Source organism: Eurosta solidaginis, chromosome 3, assembly GCF_040869045.1.
Source record: "Eurosta solidaginis isolate ZX-2024a chromosome 3, ASM4086904v1, whole genome shotgun sequence".
NCBI lineage: Eukaryota > Metazoa > Arthropoda > Insecta > Diptera > Tephritidae > Eurosta > Eurosta solidaginis.
Genome location: NC_090321.1, coordinates 178482594 through 178500831, shown reverse-complemented (window position 1 = coordinate 178500831; position 18238 = coordinate 178482594). Strand labels below are relative to the sequence as shown.

General features: G+C 40.7%; 1 long non-coding RNA gene across 1 annotated transcript; it reads right to left on the bottom strand.

The window, feature by feature from the left end:
* Nucleotides 1–10636: 10636 nt before the first annotated feature.
* LOC137246811 (uncharacterized) lies at nucleotides 10637–11805 on the bottom strand. The gene is made up of 3 exons (XR_010951706.1): nucleotides 11729–11805; nucleotides 11576–11667; nucleotides 10637–11515 (listed from the first exon to the last, which is right to left on the bottom strand). It is a non-coding gene; the product is annotated as an uncharacterized lncRNA (long non-coding RNA).
* Nucleotides 11806–18238: the final 6433 nt, after the last annotated feature.

Here is an 18238-nt window from a genome sequence, read left to right as displayed (position 1 = left end):
GGCACGCTTTCATGAATAGTACAATACAGTTTTTTCTAATTAAAAAAAGTTTTAAATTCAATTAACTGATATGAGAGGGGTGAAAGAATTACTACTCATAGAACAAAGGAGTGAAACTACAATTACCTAAAACTTAGAGAATTTTTTAGACGAAAATAGTGTTGCTTTTTCGGGTATTTAGTTGGTTAAAATATTACAAAAAGTGTAATTATAGTTATAACAGTTCCTTACACGATTATAGAATGAAAAAGCTGTGTTAGATTGAAGATAAAACATACCCAATTTTAATAACGAATAATTAGCAGCAAATCCACGGCCATAAAAGCTCATAATTTAAAAAGACATGTGTGCTAAACTACCGGTTGCGAAGTGACCTAAAATGATCCCGGAAGGGTCCCAAGATGATACTAAAATTCCAGGACAGAACCCGAAAATCATCCAGAAATTAACCAGGAGGGGTCCCAAAATGATTCAAAAATAGCCCCGAACAAGTCCCGAAATTACCCTTATGGGTTCCCGTGCAGATCCCGAAAACCATCCAGAAATGATACCGAAAGGCTCGCCAAATCATCCCGTATTAGTCCCGAAAAAGTACAGGAGTGGCCCCGACGGGATTCCTGACAGATCCCGAAAACCATCCAGAAATTATGCCGGAAGGGACACCAAATGATCCCGAAATGGCCCCGACGGAATCCCGGATGGATCCCGAAAACCATACTGAATTGATGTCGGAAAATACCCCAAATGATCCTGAAATAGCCCCGAAAAAGTCTCGAAATGATCCCGACGTGATCCCGGACGGATCCCGGACGGATCCCGAAAACTATCCAGAAATGATGCCGGAAAGGTCCTCAAATGATCCCCTAATAGTCCCGAAATAACCCTGACGGGATCCCGGACGGATCCCGCAGACTATCCAGAAATGATGCCGAAAGGGTCCCCATTTGAGCACGTATCAGTCGATAAAAAGTCCCGAAGTGACCCCGACGGGATCCAGAAAACTATCTAGAGATGATGCCGGAAGGTACCCCAAAATGATCCCGAAGTAGTCCCGAAATGACCCCTACGGGATGCCGAACGGATCGCGAAAACTATCCAGAAACGATGCCGGAAAGGTCCCCAAATGATCCCCTAATAGTCCCAAAATTACCCTGCTGGGATCCCGAACGGATCCCGAAAACCATCCAGAAATGATGCCGAAAGGGTCTCCAAATGATCCCGAATTAGTCGAGAAAGTTCCGAAATGACCCCGACGGGATCCCGGACGCATCCCGAAAACCATGTAGAAATGATGCCGAAAAATACCCCAAATGATCCCGAAATAGTCCCGAAATGACCCCGTCCGGATCCCGGACGGATCCCGAAAACTATGATGCCGAAAGGGTCCCCAAATGATCCCGTATTAGTCGAGAAAAAGTCCCGGAATGACCCCGACGGGATCCCGGACGGATCCCGAAAACCATCCAGAAATTATGCCAGAAGAGCCCCCAAATGATCCCGAAAAAGTTCCCAAATGACCCCGACATACTCCAGAGAAAGTTCCGAAATTGCTCCGAGGGGATCCACGAGGGATCGCGAAAACCATACAGAAATGATTCCGGAAGGATCCCAAAATGATCCCGAAATAGTCCGGAAATGACCAAGATGGGATCCAGCACAGATCCAGAAATGATCCCGGAAGGGTCCAAAAACTATTCCGGAAAAGTAACAAAAAATCCCGAAATGGCTCCTACGGCATCACGGACGGATCCAGAAATGATCTCGGAAGGGTCCCCAAATGATCCCAAAATGGTCCCGAAATGACCCTGATGGATCCGGCAAACCATCAAGAAATTATGCCGAAATAATACAGAAAAAGTCACGAAACGACCCCTAGAGGATCCCCAAATGATCCCGTATTAGCCCCGAAAAGGTCCCGAAATAACCCCGACGGGATCCCGGACAAATCCCGAAAACCATCCAGAAATGATGCCGGAAGGGATCCCAAATGATTCCGAAAAAGTCCCGCAATGATTCCGACGGGATCCCGAACGGATACCGAAAATCATCTAGAAGTGATGCCGGAAAGGTCCTCAAATGATCACCTAATAGTCCCGAAATTACCCTTAAGGGATCCTAGACGGATCCCGTAAACCATCCAGAAATGATCCCGATATAGTCCCGAAGAAGTCCGGCAATGGCCCTAACGGGATCTCGAACGCATCCCTAAATGACCCTGACGGGATCCCGGACAGATCCCGAAATCAATCCAGAAATTATCTTGGGAGGGAGCCCAAATGATTCCGAAAAAGTCCCGCAATGATTCCGACGGGATCCTGAACGGATACCGAAAACCATCCAGAAGTGATGCCGGAAAGGTCCTCATATGATCACCTAATAGTCCCAAAATGACCCTGACGGCATTCCGGACTGATCCCGAAATCCATCCAGAAATGATCTTGGGAAGGTCCCAAAATGATCCCGAAATAGTCTCGGAAAAGTCTAGAAATTACCCTGACGGGTTCCCGGACGAATCCTGAAAACCATCCTTAAATGATCCCGAAAAGTCCCGAAATGACACTGACGGGACCCCGAAAGGATCCCGAAAACTATCCAGAAATGATGCCGGAAAGGTCCTCAAATGATCTCCTAATAGTTGCGAAAAGACCCTGACGGGATCCCGGACGGATCCCGACAACTATCTAGAAATGATTCCGAAAGGGCCCGCAAATGATCCCGTATTAGTCGAGAAAAAGTCCCGAAATGACCCCGACGGGATGCCGGACGAATCCCAAAAACCATCCAGAAATGATGCCGGAAGGGACCCCAAATGATCCCGAAAAAGTCCCGCAATTATTCCGACGGGATCCTGAACGGATACCGAAAACCATGCAGAAGTGATGCCGGAAAGGTCCTCAAATGATCACCTAATAGTCCCGAAATGACCGTGACGGAATCCCGAACGGATCCCGACAACTATGCAGAAATGATGCCGAAAGGGTCCGCAAATGATCCCGTATTAGTCGAGAAAAAGTCCCGAAATGACCCCGACGGGATCCCGGACGAATCCCAAAAACCATCCAGAAATGATGCCGGTAGGTATCCCAAATGATCCCGAAATAGTCCCGAAATGACCTCGTCGGCATCCCGGACGGATCCCGAAAATTATTCAGAAATGATGCCGGAAAGGTCCCCAAATGATCCCCTAATAGTCCCGAAATTACCCTGATGGGATCCCGGGCGGATCCCGAAAACCATCCAGAAATGATGCCGAAAGGGTTCCCAAATGATCCCGTATTAGTCGCGAAAAAGTCCCGAAATGACCCCGACGGGATCCCGGACGGATTCCGAAAACCAGCCAGAAATGATGCCGAAAGGGTTCCCAAATGATCCCGTATTAATCGCGAAAAAGTCCCGAAATGACCCCGACGGGATCCCGGATGGATCCCGAAAACCATCCAGAAATGATGCCGGAAGAGCCCCCAAATGATCCCGAAAAAGTCCCCAAATTACCCCGACTCCCGAGCGGAGTGTTTCACTGCTTACTTTGTAAGTCCTCGACTTATTTGACCCCTTGAGTCTGTGATATTGGTGAAGGCCAGTATACGTAAAGTTATGTGTAAAAATTATTAAAAAGTAATTGCTCGAAGGGGTCGTGGGACCCCCACCCCTCTTTCCATGTTCGAAAAAAATTTCGCTAGTAGACTACTGTCTGTGTCCCAAATTTCATCAAAATCCGTGTAGCCATTCTGGCGTGATTCAGTCGCAAAGACGAAAAAATATAATAATTAAATTATAACTGTTCCTAGCCCCTTTTGAAAAATATATAGCTAGTAGATTCTTCTAGACTATTGGCTATATGTGTGCAAAATTTCATCCAAATCGGTCCAGCCGTTCTTGCGTTATTGAGTCACAAAGACAAACGTCTGGACAAACATCCAAACACCCAAACATCCAAACTTTCCCATTTATAATATATATTAGATATATAGTAGTGATAAAGAGTGATGCATACCACTTGAGGTACACCCACTTCTTGGGGAATGGTCCCCATCCACGGATGCCTGATGTCCAATTTATTGGATTCTCTCCTCCATATCGGACAGGGGTCTTTGCCGTGTGCCGTTAATGCCACTGTGGCTCTCTGCTTCCAAATACTTGGAGCGGGGATTTTGTCTAAATAGAAAGATCTGTTAATTAAAATCTAATATGTTAATAATAGCATAAAATACTACCTTTGATCACACCAATATTTGCGCCACTTTGGCCATTTAAAAATTTTTTTGTTTTAATTTAAATTTTTCGCGGGCAAATTCAACGGTGAAAAAATATTCGTTAAATGAAAAAAATTTGACAGTAATTATCATTTGTTTTTTTTTTTTCAAACTGAATCGCATATCAGCTGAAGCATGATACAAAACATTTAGTGTGACGTTATCCACTTGACTTTTGCGGGGACGATGACAATTTCATCAAAAACAAGCTACCAGGTTGAAAAATGGTACGAATTTTTCTAATTTTAATGGATTTCATAATAACGGATACGGCAAAATTACTTTCATATTTATTTTAAATGAAAAGGAAAAAAATAAACCAAATGGAAATACTTTAATACGAAATATAAGCCTAGGAAAGGGGTTTTTAACAAGTTTTTGAGCTCCCGAAAATTGCTTTGATGGAAGAAACATTGATCGAAGTATACAAAGCAAGGGATGGGGCGAAGCACTGCTACAACAACAACATAGCATTCTTAAGTGTCCGTATGTTTGCTCAGAACATGTTGACAAAACATACACGTTTGTCAATTGATTGCCCAAATGAGGTCCTTATAAACATAAACCGCAATTTCTAAAGAGTTTAGCATACTCAAACGCAATTTTTATGAAATCGAATGGTGATATATTGGCTACAAGTCCACATGCCCTGTAGCTCTGCAGGTTAGCCACTAATTATGAGAGTTCTTTTACCCGTTGTATCAGGAATCACCTTGGGGCAAGCCCCGCCTGTACACATTCTGTGCCCTTTTAGCATTGAAACGGATGTGGCGTCCCACAAACGTAAAAAATTAAGCACCTACCACTCACTGCAGACTTTGGAGGTACACTTTTTCTCAACATGCCTTGAGAAATATCCACTTTAGAGGCATGATAATAGAGCCATGCTAGAACAACAGGATTTTCCGTGTATTTTTTTCTGTCTATGGGCCAAGCTGCCATAAAGATATGAGTTATTAACCAATGTATGAGTCATCCAATATTTTTCAATAAAATTGCATATTTTACTGATTCTCAATAGATATTGTAACAAATTTACTGCAAATCCTCTTATTCGCAACCTTCTACTAACGTTCGTATCGCTAAACTGTTGAATAAATAACTCCAATATTTAATAATGCAAAATGGCTTTTATTAAAGTATTTCACAATAACACTGATACTTCACAACCAATAGCTTGCTTAAATGAAACTGATTGCCGCGCCTCTACTGTTGCCGCCTTTTATACTGTCTGGTTTGTTCGTTGCATAGTTCTAGGCTTTTCCAGAATTTACTTAGTTTCTGCTATATAATTATAACTACAGATGCACGTGTATAGCTCTCATATGCGCGTGTATTTGTGAGCGACACTTCCACAATTATAATTGCATACTTTTGAGAGCATCTCAGATAAGATATCTGCATGTGTTTGTGCGTCTCTTCTCCGCTGCGTGTACGTACATCTGTGTAGACATAATGATTGATTTATTGATGTACAGACAAGTCACTGCTTAGCATCGACTTAGAGATGATAGTTTCCCTTAGTGTTGCTAATAATCGTCACAATATGCAAGAACATAAATCGTGCTAAAGCTTATTATTATTGTCTTAGATGACCATTGCGTTTTCATCCTGGAGGAAATTTCCATCCCGAAAAACTACAATATCGCCTTAAACAGTAACGGTATGGAAACGCTTCTAGCAAAACAACAAACATTTGCCGTCTTTCAGTGAGTTTTACAGCTCCGGCTCTCGCTCAATTCTCACGGGAATGCTCTGGATCACTGAGAGACTTGAGAAGCAGATGTCGTGAAATTTTCGCACACGTGAAATGTGATAGGCAGATGTCGCTGCTGTTTTTCATTTAACTCATACGGCGAAAGGCTAAGCAGCGACATCTATTTTTGAAAAAGTAGTTATATTAAAGGCCCCGTTGCCAACCTAAAAAGAAGTAATTAACAAATTCTCTGGCTCACAAATTGAACCAGACTTCTATCTGGATTTATTTGGCTCAAATTGTTGTTGTTGCATTTACATGCAAAATTATTTATCTGGCTCAGGATTTTGCCACCGGATGATAGCTATTGTGAAACTTCACAAAACCCCAAATACGTCAAAAAGATTTGAGTGGAACTACCTTCTTTTTTTATACAATGAGCTGAAGTGGTGAAAAATGCTTTCATTTCACAACTTCATAGATCGTGAATCACTGATGACCTGATATGAAACTTCTCGCTCTCTGAGAGCACGTGAAAATGTGCATTTTTTATAACGTTGGCCATAGATGGCATCATGCTCAAAATCAAATTTGGGCATTTCAGAAAAACTTTGGGGTATTTTAGATGGTAAAGGTTTAATTTATGATTTTCATCGAAAATATACTCAAGATTGTCAAATGGAATATCAAAAAACTCGAATTTTTGTCAGTATTACAAATCCGAAGAAAAAAATAACTCTTTTTCACCCGTGGAAAATTTATCAGTGACAACACCTTTCAGCGAAGGGCTGCACACGAAACGGGTTTTGGTAGCAACTTTCGATTGGTGAAAAAGTCAGCTTTTTAAGCTGGAGACATTGGTGCTTTATCGGTAACCGTATCGGTAACCTTATAACAGCTGATTCGACCAACCTTATGAGAATCAATGCAATCGATTATTGGTGCCGCTAAGGTCGTAACCGTATCGTAGCCAACCAATTGGGTTTTGGTTTACCGTCGTAACGATAAACAGCTGATTACGTTAGCGATACGGATACAGCGATACGACATACGGCACCAATGACTTCGGCTTTAGTCTTCGTGTTGATGTAAATGGATGCATAAGGCCATGTTTTTGAGGAGCGTTACGACATTCCATTTTTGACAGCTGAGATAAATTGCAGGTATACGTATAGGTTAACGCAACATGTTTAATTAACAGCCTTTTGCGGACGACAACGCAGATACTTCACCAAGTGATATAATTTCGTAATTTCTTATACATTTTTTGCGTTTTTTATTGTATGTGGAAAAAGTGAAAAAAGGGACTAGCCGCTTATTGTTATCTTATGGCGGTGCCAGAGCAACAAAGCAAAGCAACGCAATTGAAATATATTTAGGTAGTTCACAAAGTGTACCATTTATGCTATTGATATAGCACACTTGTATAGCCGAACGTGTGAACGTCCTGTGCTATTTTATGCACTATTGTGTGTGCTATTCACCCAATTAATCAGCTGTTTAGCAGAAGAGAAAATAATACAGAATATTAATATAAACATAAAAATGCCTAGGAGGAGCGAAAAAAGTAAAATAATCAGCGCTGTCATGGAATCCAAGTCGGTTTTGCGTTTTGTCGGAATTACAAACCAATATTGATTTAAATTGGTGTCATAAAACCGTATTGGTTGTGCTCTTTTCGAATGTAAATAAAACCGATGTTCGAATCAGCTGTTTTGTGGTGCACCGGCAATTTTGATGTTAATTTTTTTGGCAAAATTGTATAAAATAGTTGTTTTGTGCCTTTAAACAGAAATAAACAAATTTATTGACATCAAAATGGCATCAGCAGTTGTAGTATTTATATTATTGGAAGAAGAAAGTTGCGAGAAGGTCAAAAGGAAAATTTTGAGAGATCGCAGCAATCCATTTGAGTTTCCAGAGACAGCGTAATTAAATATATTTCTTAATGTGGGTTTATAAATATTTATAGTGTATTTGCAGTTACATTGCATACTATCGCATAAACAAAGAGGCTTTCCGAATGGTATTGGACACCATTGAAGGACGCTCAAGTCGCTCGAAAGTTCTCCCAGTGCTGCAACTAGCAGCTACGTTACGATTTTTAGCTGAAGGACCCTATCAAAGATCAGTTAGCAAGGATTCTAGCATGAGTGTAGGTAGAAGCACGGTGTCAACTATATTAGATGATGTGCTTCGTGAAGCCCTTCGCAATATCTGAATGTTTCTCCATAAATTCAGTCAAAATACTGTTTTGCATTGAATTTTTATGTTTTCCCCTATTAAGAATGAAAATATATGTAAATTTACATTTATTTTTATAAAATAAACCTTTATTACATTTTTAGAAAATACTCAACTGCAAGAGAAATACAACTAGGAAAAATGAAATCCAACAGCATTTAACTGATTGGATTGTTTCCGATAGCAAAATCGATATTATTGGATTCTGTGACACCTAAAACCGACACTAATTCCAATTCGAACATTAAACCGATAACATTGGATTTCATGACACCAAAGTAATTATTTTGTCGTTTTTAAATCCGATTCCGACAACAATTGGATTCCATGACAGCCCTGAATAGCTGCGATTTGTCAAAAATATACATACGAAGTCATAATTGTGGAAGAGAGTAAAGCCGTGGTTACTCACGAACGTACGTAGAAAAAACGTGTCAGCTGACACGACCTATCTTATGAGTGTGCAATGTAAACGAAAACTCACGGACGTGCAACGCCCGTACGTACGTATCCCGGAACGTAGAAATCAAAACAATTTTGATTTTTCCGTAACAACGTGTCAGCTGATCGCTCTCTCACTAGACAGAGTTGCAGTAAACTTTTGTGCGCAAATTTTTGACCGTTTGCATTTTTATGCAAAAACGCCTAATTAAAGTTTGAAATATTGTGAAAATAATTCGAAATAATTATGCAAAAGTGCTGATTATAAATATTTAATCTATTTATACTTATTTAATAGTATTCCGGCCTTTTACAATATCAAAAATTAAATTGGAAAAAGTTGATGTTTCCATAAGCATACATGCAAAATGGTCAATGGCAACAGTGCTTATCTGTAAACAATACACACACAAATATCTTATGTACATGTACACAGACGCACACATTGATTCCTACGGGCTTGAGAGTTCGGTCAAACGTGCTTCGTACGACAAACGTCCTTACGTACGGCACACGTCGGTGGGTAACTGCCGCATAAGTAATCCAACACTTCCTTTGTGCTTTTTTTACGTGTTGATTGTAGGTGACGACGACGAGCAGGAAGATATCGATGAAAGGTTCAGACTGAATATGCTGCTATTGCTAAACAATCGCCGAGGTGTCCATTTAGGAATTCCTAAGTCAAACCAAAACGAGCTGAATTTATTGGAGCATTTAGATGAAAATAAGTTTTGCCAAATGCTGCGCGTAAACCAATCGGAGTTTGACCACCTTTTTAACTTAGGAAAAGGTGATGATGTGTTTCGGAGTGATAACAACATAGTACAACTTCCGATTGAACTTCAGCTTAAAATCATACTTTATAGGTTGGGATCTTCAGGTGAAGGACTTTCGATCCGTAAAATGGCATCTTTGTTTAGTGTTGGAGATGGCGGTACTATGCAAATCGTAACTATGCTAGTTTTTCAATTTAAAGGGTAGATTTGTATTCCGCCCTAATGAAGGGGAGCGTTTAAAGTTGATTGCAGCCGCAGAAAAAGAAATGCTTGGATGTGTTGGATACATTGATGGCTCCTAAATTAAATTGGCTGAAGCACCCGTAAGGCATCATGAGATCTTCTTTTCCCGTAAGCGCCAGTACTCCATCAAAATTCAAGTAATTTGTGATTATCGCTTACGCATAAGGCACTAGGTTCCCGGGTAATGTCCACGATGCAAAAATGTTTTCGGACTCCTTGCTCTCAAAACACCCACATAGGTTTTTGACGATATCGCAATGGATTGCTGGTGATAGTGCATATCCACTGAAATCATATCTACTGACCCCATTCCTCCAAAATAGTACAGAATACACTAGAGAGGAGAGAGAAAAATTTAACAAGTACTTCCCAAAATATCGCGTGCGAATTGAAAATTGTTTCGGGGCTGTGAAAGAAAAATTCCCTAGCCTGAAAGAACTCAAGTTCAGATTGCACACAATACAACACAAAAGAGATTGCAATGATTGGATAATGGTATGCTGTATTTTGCACGACATTTTCATAAGCTTCAACAACGAGGATCAAGAATGTAGTTTAGAGCCAACTGCCAACTTATTACCGTTAGCGAACCTTAGGGATAGTTTATTAAACTTTATTCAAAATCAACCCGGTAATTAATGCTACTATCAAAATCCTCCATCATCATCATGTCAATAAAAGCTGGTTACTCCAAATATTTTTACTTAAAGCAGTGGTTTCAACCCATATCCACTTGTATCATTTTTGTTTTTTTTTACCCTGAAGAATAGGCACAGATACAAATTCACACTCTGAATCTAAAAAAAATTTCATACCACTCCCATATGCCCTCACATTCATATAAAAGTGCAAAGAAAAATCACTTCCATATGAAGCCAAGGCACTTCGGCATGATACTAAATGTACACTAACAAATTGACATCAAAAAGTTTTAAAAAAAATTGTGTAGCACTGAAAAACGGCTTTGAATGAATAACTTATACTTTTCAATCAGTTGTGTGTTTTTTATTAATAAAAAGAGTTAAACTAAAAAATATTTTCATACGTATATGAGGACATAATTTAATGAAGTTCTTCATTTAAACTTGAATTTAAATTCCCCATAGCGAAACGCTCTTGCATTTCAATTTCAAGAATTTTCAACTTTTCTTGGCTTTGCAGTTGCTTTTCTTTAAAATTTTTTCATTTCGTGCCTGCCTTTCTTTTAGCTCAAACTCTCTTTGCTTAAGGGTAAATTCATTTTCCCTTATGACCAACTCCTTCTCTCTTGCTATAGTTTCTGCCTCCAATTTCTGCTTCTTGAATGCCATTGCCTCAGCTTGCACCTTCATAATGTCGGAAGCTGCTGTCCGGCTGTATATACCTTTACAGCTCATGCCTGCTGTTGGACTCTGGGAGCTCGTGGTTGGTATCATGTTAGAAGAGCATACCGGAATATGAGAGCTTTCCGTAATCTGTACCGGCCTTTGCGATTCGGTTTCAATTAATTGGCCCTCTTCAGTCACTTCGATTATTTGGCCCTCTTCATTTAAGTTTGCCATTGTGTCATCGATTACGGAAGATTCGGAAATCCGGCTTCCAAAAATGTCCTCCAGCTCGTAAAAAAATGTGCACATTTTTAGCAAAGTGCCTTGGAAAAAGATGTTGGCTATTGAAATTCATCGGCAAAGAAATATTTTAAGAACCTATATAGCTTTAATGGTATCGCCGGTCATGCTCCCTGCTCCCGTCGATCCCTCCCATGCTTTGGTTTTATTGTAGCCCGACCTCATGTTCCGCACTTTTGCACGCACCAGCTTCCACTCCATTGTGACATCCTTCTCCTCGCAAAACCGCTTATAGTAAACTTGAGCGGACGGCTTCTGCAAAATAAACGTATGCACCTATGTATATATGTATATTTCCACATAATTTTATTTTACTTCTGTGCAAACAAAAACAAAGTAGCATATTTTCCAGTAAAAATTCGATAAGAGACTTCTCATCTGCCACCGCCCATCTGCGAGTTGTGTTGCTGGAATCAAAAAAGTTTTTAAAAAGCCAAATGAGTTTGCATTTAAAAAAATATTACTTACTTTATTATTTTGCTCTAATTCCATTCTTCTGTTTCATTAATTAATACTAGTAATTACTTCTGATTTCGGTCTTACACAAATTGTAAAAATGATGGTAAACAAAATCAGCTGATCGTATAGCATACACAAATAGCACACTAAACATACCTTTCAAGGTTGTATTGAAATAGGAATATTTGTGAATGTGAACCAAAAACAAAAGTTTTACAACTGTGTTAATGCAATAGCATAATTAAAGGAATACGATGAATAATACATATTGTGAACTCCATAATTATTTTATATTTTTTCACTTATCTACCACAAAATATTTCTACAAAACTTTACCTTTTTTATAAATTTTTATAAGTTTTTATCAGCTTACTTGATGATTTATTTGAAAATAATGAAACCGAACGGATTTCTTGGAGAATTTTTTTTTCGTATTTTAGGCAACTCTATAGCCATCTAACTTCAGACCCCATTTTTGGAAACGAACGAACTTTTGTTTACAATTGAATGAACAGACAGCTGATTTCAAGCCCCTTTCCTGGAAACAAATTGAGAGAGAATGAAGTTTCGTATCAGGTCATCAGTGTCGTCAATTCACACCACTGATGACATGATATGAAACTTTTATTCTCTCTCAATTCGTTTCCAGGAATGGGTCTTGAAGTTTATTTGATTGTAAACAAAAGTTCATTCGTTTCCAAGAATGGGTTGTGGGGACACACATAGCACACAGCATCTGGCAATACCATTCTATGTGACAGTTCTTCTTCGTTTCTGTTTCCTCTTGTCATTCGCTGGCGGTTGCAAGTTCGAATTGCAACCAGAGACAATTCATTGAATCGCTACCAACTGAACTAAGCTGACGCTTCTATATAAATTAATAGGAATTCAATATTTAACAATTTCACATATTTTGTAACTTAATATAAATTATCTACATAATAAATATACGTTCATTTGATACAAAATAAATTGGCTAAGTGGTTAACAACCACAATTGGTGACCCCGACGTGATTTGTACAAGCGGCGCTACATCACAAAAAGACAAAGCCATGGCAGAAGCAGCAAATTCTGCAACTAACGTAGGTGATAGCACTGAACCGGTGAATGGAAACCAACAAGACGAATTCTTCGAAGCAACGGGTACTCAAACTTTGCATCAACTGGGTGCACACATCGATAAATACGAACGACTGGAACTTCCACTTTTTTGGAACCAAAAAGTCGAACTATGGTTTATTACGGTGGAGGCTCACTTCCAGCTGAGGAGGATTACGTCTGACGCAACGAAGTATTACGCTGTTATCGCCCGTCTCGATCAAGACGCACTTATTGTCATCGAGGGTATTATTACAGACCCTCCAACAACTGATAAGTATTTAACACTCAAAGAAATTCTGATAAGCCATTACGGTATTTCACAGGAACGACGGTTCAAAATGTTATTGTCTGGTTTGGCACTAGGTGATCGACGTCCCTCCGAACTCCTGGCCGAAATACATAGATTAGGCGGAAACAAACTCAACCCCATTTTCGTACGCACTATTTGGCTTGGCACTTCCCACACAAGTACAGCTTGCGCTTGCTGGAATACACGAGACAGACAATGCCAAATTAGCTCAAATAGCAAACCAAATGATGGAAGTACAACGCGACGCTGCTAGCCGATGCGTTATGCCTATTTCCAAAACTTCTGCTTCAAACAATGGCAATTTAACGGAACAAATCGACAAGCAGACGAAGCAAGTTAAAGACCTGACAACAAAGGTTACACAATTAGCACCGGAGGATGGTTTTCGGCGTCGGCAAAACCTAAACAATACCACAAGTATACGGCTCGGCTCAGAACCAAGCAGGCAACCAGCATTGTGCTTCTATCATCGTAGGTTTGGAGTGCGCGCAAACAGGTGCACGCAACCATGTACATATGTAAAGGAACAGGGAAACGCAAGCAGCCACCAGTAGATTCGGCGACGTCTGGTGGTAAAAATCTACCCCGCCGTTTATTTATATACGACCGCAACTCGGGAACGAAGTACCTCGTCGATACTGGCGCAGATATTTCTGTAACTCCACCCACTAACAAAGACAACCTTTCACCAAAAGCACTTCGACTTAAAGCTGCGAACGGCACCCAAATCGAAACGTTTGGCGAAAAACCAATTTTGCTCGACTTCGGCTTTCAACATCCGATCCGGTGGGTATTTTGCATTGCCAATGTCCCATACCCAATCATCGGCGCAGATTTGATCCATGAACATGGGCTAATGGTGGATCTGAAGCGCGCGTGTATCATAGATCGAAGCTCCGGTTCACGAAGCACAGGGTCGTTCGCTACAGCACCTATCACAAACATTACGGCGCTCAGCGGTACGAGCAGGTTTCCAAGCATCCTCAAAAGCTTTCCTGAACTGTTAGGTAACCCGTCCAACCTCACGGCAACCAAACATTCAGTCAAACACTACATTACAACCACTGGCCCTCCATGCGTACAACGCGTACGGCAATTATGCCCTGAAAGACTTAAAGTTGCTAAGGACGAATTCCGGTTACTGGTCGAACTCGGTCATGCCAGACCGTCTAACAGCCCATGGGCCAGCCCTTTACACATGGCCAGGAAGAAATCAGGGGATTGGAGACCGTGCGAGGACTACCGCAGACTGAATGAGCAAACGGTTCCCGATCGGTATCCGATTTCATTACTTCATGACTACTCCACAATTTTAGCAAACAAAAATATTTTTTCCACAATCGACCTCAAGCGCGCATTCCACCATATTCCTGTAGCAGAGGAGGACATCCAAAAAACAGCCATAATCACCCCCTTTGGACTGTACGAGTTCGTAAGCATGCCGTTCGGACTCCGCAACGCAGCCCAAACGTTCCAACGCTTCATTAATGAGGCACTAGCAGGTCTCGACTTCGTATACGCATACATAGACGATCTGCTAGTGGCATCAACAGGAGAGCAGCAACACGAAAGACACCTTCGAGCAGTATTCCACCGGCTGAGCAAATACGGCCTATGTGTTAACGCCGACAAATGCGTATTGGGTGCAGCCACGGTGAATTTTTTGGGGTATCGTTTATCAGCAGCCGGGTCAACACCACTACCGGATAGAGTTAAAGACCTGCTTAATTTCCCGAAGCCAAATACCATTTTGGAGTTACGAAGGTTTATTGGAGCTGTGAATTTTTATAGACGCCACATGAAAAATGCCGCCACGGTTCAAGCTCCACTCAACGAATTTCTAAAAGATTCAAAGAAAAATGATCGAAGGCCAGTGCCATGGACAGCAGAAGCAGAGTCTGCTTTCGTTTCCATAAAGGACCATCTCGCGAAGGCCACTTTACTTGCACACCCCTGTCCATCAGCCGAAATTCGGATCACATGTGACGCCTCCAGCACAGCGCTTGGAGCAGTACTCGAGCAAAACAGCAACAGCACTTGGCAACCTTTAGGATTCTTTTCAAATAAACTGTCACCGGCACAAAAGAATTATAGTACGTACGACAGGGAATTGACTGCGGTATACGAGGCAATAAAGAATTTTCGCCATTGGGTAGAAGGTCGCGAATTTGTTGTCAGGACCGACCACAAGCCCCTTATTTACGCTTTTAAACAACAATCTGACAAATCATCGCCTCGACAAATCAGGCAGCTCAGTTTTATCAGCCAATTCACCACCAATTTTCAATATATTTCCGGTACTAACAATAATGTAGCGGATACGTTCTCACGGATTGACACTATGCACCTCCCATTGGCAATTGACCATGACGAACTATCTCGAGCCCAAACAACAGATGAGGAGCTACAAAGAATGTTGGTTCACAACGACACATAGCTCAAGTTTCACCCACTGACATTCGGCCATAGTCAACAAGTAGTACATTGCGATATTTCTACCAATAACGTAAGACCATTCGTGCCATCAGAACTTCGTCGTAAGGTTTTCAACGCACTGCATAATCTAGCATACCCCAGTGGGAGAGCCATAGTCAAAATAGTCGCGCAGCGATACGTATGGCCGTCCATGAACAAAGACATCACCCGATGGGCTCGCCTCTGCCTCCCTTGCCAACGTTCAAAAGTCAATCGCCACGTACACGCTTCACCAACCTTTTTCGACAGTCCCGATGAAAGATTTGAACATGTACATTTGGATTTAGTCGGGCCTTTGCCAGAGTCACAAGGATATAGGTACTGTCTCACGATGATTGACCGATTTACTAAATGGCCGGAAGCCGTCCCCATAAAGGACATAACAGCAAATACAGTCGCAAGTGCTTTCTATTCTAATTGGACCGCACGCTTTGGATGCCCTAAGCTTATGACAACCGACCAGGGTACGCAGTTCGAAAGTGCATTATTCACGGCCCTGTCGAGATTAGTTGGAGGCAAACGAATTCGAACCACGGCGTATCATCCAGCCTCTAATGGATTGGTTGAAAGATGGCATCGTACCCTCAAGGCGTCCATTATGTGCCACCAAATTCCCCAGTGGATCCGAGCGTTGCCAACAGTCTTGCTGGGATTGAGAACGTGCTACAAGAACGATTTAAAAGCATCACCAGCCGAATATTTATACGGAACGACACTCAAGGTTCCTGGTGAATTCTTCACGAACGCAGAAGCCCCAGTAGACTCAGAATTTCATCAACGATTTCCGCAAACATATGAGAACTATTCGGCCAGCTTCCACCACACACCATTGCCGACAGAAAACGTTCTGCTTTGAGGACTTATCTACATGCACCCACGTTTTTATAAGAGTCGATGCAACCAAGCATCCCCTGGATTAACCCTATACAGGCTCACATAAAATAATCAAAAGAGTAGACGAGCCAGTCTACACTGTCGACGTGAATTGCAAGCACTCCAACATTAGCATCGAACGTCTCAAGCCAGCTCATGTAGTAAGTGATGAATTTTTTGGAGAACTACCTCACCGACGTGTTCTCATCAATTCAAACATGCCTCAACAACCGTCACTTTCAACAAGTTTACCACTACAACAAAATTCTACAGTAATACCATCACTTAGGGGGGAGTAATGTGGGGACACACATAGCACACAGCATCTGGCAATACCATTCTATGTGACAGTTCTTCTTCGTTTCTGTTTCCTCTTGTCATTCGCTGGCGGTTGCAAGTTCGAATTGCAACCGGAGACAATTCATTGAATCGCTACCAACTGAACTAAGCTGACGCTTCTATATAAATTAATAGGAATTCAATATTTAACAATTTCACATATTTTGTAACTTAATATAAATTACCTACATAATAAATATACGTTCATTTGATACAAAATAAATTGGCTAAGTGGTTAACAACCACAGGGTCTTGAAGTTCATTCGATTGTAAACAAGAGTTCATTCGTTTCCAAGAACATCAGATGGCTATAGAGTTGCCTAAAATACCAAAAAAAAACTCCAAGAAATCCGTTCGGTTTCATTATTTTGAAAAAAATCAGCAAGTAAGGTGATAAAAACTTATTAAAATTTATAAAAAAGGCAAAGTTTTGTAGAAATATTTTGTGGTAGATAAGTGAAAAAATATGAAATAATATATTTCGATTGCGTTGCTTTGCTTTGTTGCGTTGGCACCGCCATAAGATAACAATGAACGGTTAGCCCCTTTTTCACTTTGATGCGAATTTCTTATACATTTTTTGCTCGTAATTTTGATCGTAATTTCTTATAAATTTTTTGCGTTTTTTATTGTATGTGGATATACATATGTATGTACATAACACATATGTATATCCACATACAATAAAAAACGCAAAAAATTTATAAGAAATTACGATATTAGATCACTTGGTGAAGTATCTGCGTTGTCGTCCGCAAAAGGCTGTTAATTATACATGTTGCGTTAACCTATACGTATACCTACAATTTATCTCAGCTGTCAAAAGTGGAATGTTGCAACGCCCCACAAAAATCTGGCCTTTATGCATCCATTTACATCAATGCGAAGACTAAGAAGCTGACTTTTTCTCCAATCGAAAGCTGCTATCAAAACCCGTTTCGTGTGCAGCCCTTCGATGAAAGGTGTTGTCACTGATAAATTTTCCACGGGTGAAAAATAGTTATTTTTTCTTCGGATTTGTAATCCTGACAAAAATTCGAGTTTTTTGATATCCCATTTTACAATCTTGAGTAATACTGTTTTCACACAGAAACTTAATGATCTCATTTCACCTGCTAATGAAATCGTAAATTTTTTGCTTTCACACAGAAGTAACTGCTCGATTAGTATGAAGGATGAGACAGACAATCATGGCGGAACGATACAAGGTGGGAGCATGGTGACATACCTACAAACAAAAAAAAATCCATGTAGTTGTAAATTCGATAGACAAATGTCAAAATCGTACTGCGCCGGTAGTTGATGTATCAAATCAAATAAAAAAGGTTATAATCAGCTGTTCGATGCGGCCACCTTGTATCGTTCCGCCATGCAGACAATGACATTTGCTTTGACAAATGACATTTTCAAGCACTGAACA